Genomic DNA, 2,977 nt, shown 5'->3' on the forward strand with positions numbered 1-2,977 from the left:
TCGATGGTCACGTGTCCATAGTTTTATTTAATTAATTTTCTACAATTTAAATGTAAATAGCCAAGCTTGGGGACCAAGTTACTTTTTGATATTAATGGCCCAAAGTGGAATGTATCAAGCTATTTTTGAGCACTTGCTTTTTGCTAATACATAAATGCATGCATGGGGAAGCAGGGGGGAGATTGAACCCACTCTCTTTGTCGTGCATAGTTTATTTATCTTCTTTCTGTCTATTTGCGAAAGCTTTATGCTATCGCTTTGGAGGTTTATTAATAACAGTGGTATTAGAGCTTTGGAAAGAGGTGAAAGAGACAAAGGCATGGGTGATTTGGTAATTTAATTTAAAGAAGTGATTTGGTAATTTTTTAATTTAATTTGAAGAAGAAGAGGTTTATGGTTTTATGAGGTTTATGGTTTTATGGTTATGTATGGTTGAAAGAAGGCTTGTTTTTAACCATTCCACAATAAATTTCCATCAATCTCAATCCTCTGTGGAAAAGGGTAAAGCAAGGTTGGAAAACCATTAGTGGGTTTGTGAAAACCATAAAACCACCTTTAATCTCACTAATCCTCTTCATATTCCGTAGTTATGGATAGAATCGACAAATTGAGGAGGATAAATCCCTGATTTTAGAATTTCTAATCATACCCTGTGTTCTAAAATGGAGGGCTCAAATTTTTTCTTTTTTATTTTTTTCTCTTTTTCCCTTCTCCGTAAATCACGCTTTGCAGGATCTCTTTTGGAAGACACAAAGATTTTTTTTTTCTTTTAATTTTCTTAATTAAAATTTTTTCTCTATTCTCTGTTTCCCCTCTCCTTGGCGATAGCAGCAATTCACTCAGCGGCGCGTAGGCTGAATTTTTCCCTCCCTCTATTCTCTCCAATCAGCGATGGCAGGTTTATATTTTTTTCACTGTCTTTTAATTCTTCTCCTTTGCGCGCTGCCCGAATTCAGCCTGCAAAGCCTTTGTTTTCATCAGCTTTGCAATAAAGCTTTTACTTTAAGCTTTAAAAAAATAATTTTTTTTTAAAAAAAAGAGAGATTAACAACTTATTGAATTTCATGCTAAAATAATCTAATCATAATTTCTCTTTATTTTTATCAAGTTTTTCATTAAAGATTTACAGGTTTTATGTATGACAAACAGACATATCACTTTTACGTGAACTAGAGGCATGGCGAGACAATTCTGGGAACAAACAGATGAGTTAATTTCTTTGTTTCAGGTTTTCTTTTGCTTTCTTTTAAGATTTTCACCATTGTGAAGAATTTTCACTTTCTATTACGCCTTTTGGTTTAAAAAATTAGAAATTTTTCTTTTGCATTTGAGGTCGTTGTTGAGTAATTTTATAGCGTATCAAAAATTGTAGACTTTCAAAATAACCATGGATACATTGAAAAATTACCCATTGACCTACTCCTATAATCTCTCACACACACTCCTCGACACATATAACATCATTAGTTAGAGATAGAAAATTGCTTTTTCTCTTCATGGAATTATTGATGTATGAAAGCATGTGTACAAAGTTGATTTGGTATATGATTTGCTGCTTAAGAAAACTGCAGTTTGTCTGAATGATAATAACTTTTATTTCCGATTTCAGAACAATGCCTGATTGAAATAGGCAGAAAGCTTGTTTTCTGTAGATATGTTTAGACTACTTGATTGCTATATTTGGAATTCCGGAACTCCAGATATAAGCAAAACAAGTAAAGAGTATCCAGTTTTCATGTTTTCTACTGAGAGTTATGATTTGATAATTTTTCTTGTTCTACAGCATGTTGTCTAGGAAGTAAACTTACCATCTACAAGCTACTTGGGTGTTTCTTTTAAAGGCAAGCTTCGAAAATGTTTTTTGATTTGAGTATTCGAAAGAAGATGCAGAGAGTCACAATGGTTTGTGTACGATTTACTCTAATTTATATCCTCTCAAGACTAATGAAGTTATAAACATTCCAATTTCATTTTGTAAAGCTGGTTATGTTGTGGTCATAAAGATCTAGCTAAAGGTATTAAAATCGTGATAGTTCACACATATCTCATGTATCTTCTAGCTAAAGGTATTAAAATCGTGATAGTTCACACATATCTCATGTATCTTCTAGTCGTGATCACGGAACATACATGAGTTAGTGTCTCTGTCAAGATATCCAAAGATTTTATCTCAGTGTACCTTTACAATTCAGGCTACACTACTTTTGATTGATCACCAAAAGTGGTGTGCCTTTATTGTCGACTCACATTCAGCTATTTGACAGTAGGGTTTGACGACAATTTGAGGTTGCATCTCTTAAGCGATTCATTACTTCTCTTAAGATGCAACCTCAAATTGACGTCGCTTACTCTGAAATTCTAGTACCTGAAAGTATTATTGACCATGACCAAACAACCACCCGTAGTATTGGCACTATGTATCATCGTTATTTTGTGAAGTATAAGAATCATTCTATTGAGGAATCACAATGGATTCCTGAAACATTGCTTACCCTACACTACCAACACTTGATTCTGGCATACCACTCACATTCACATCAATTACACCGATTCGGCGAAGGCAGTGTCATAGTTCTTCCACATGTTTTGGTGCCGATTCGCTGACTGAGGCAACACATTCATTTAGTGCTGATTTGCTAACTGAGGCAGCACATTCACTTAGTGCTGATTCGCTGACTGAGGCAACACGTTAGTTAGTACCGATTCGCCGACTGAGGCAGCACGTTGATTTAGTGCCAATTCGCCAACTAAGGCAGCACGTTAGCATGAGGTTGGCCACCCTTGCTTTTGTTTATTTCACACAACTGAGGACAGTTACTTTTTAACCCCATGGTATGTTAAGGAAATGAGAATTGTAGAATTATTGATATTTTATGTGATATTTATGGTACGCTCATTTGCCACATGGTTGTGATTGGCTACGCGTGAGAGCGTGGAGCAGCGGTCACATCGTGTTGGGCGGATAAGAGAGATTTAA

The 2,977-nt window shown here is 35.2% G+C and overlaps 1 long non-coding RNA gene across 1 annotated transcript; it reads left to right on the forward strand.

The window, feature by feature from the left end:
* Nucleotides 1-501: 501 nt before the first annotated feature.
* On the forward strand, nt 502-2,398 carry LOC147631793 (uncharacterized). The gene is made up of 3 exons (XR_015267260.1): nt 502-898; nt 1,150-2,015; nt 2,067-2,398. It is a non-coding gene; the product is annotated as an uncharacterized LOC147631793 (long non-coding RNA).
* The last annotated feature ends 579 nt before the right edge of the window (nt 2,399-2,977 follow it).

The sequence above is a fragment of the Cibotium barometz genome, chromosome 14, assembly GCF_041138505.1.
Source record: "Cibotium barometz isolate CiBa-2024 chromosome 14, ASM4113850v1, whole genome shotgun sequence".
Classification (NCBI taxonomy): domain Eukaryota; kingdom Viridiplantae; phylum Streptophyta; class Polypodiopsida; order Cyatheales; family Cibotiaceae; genus Cibotium; species Cibotium barometz.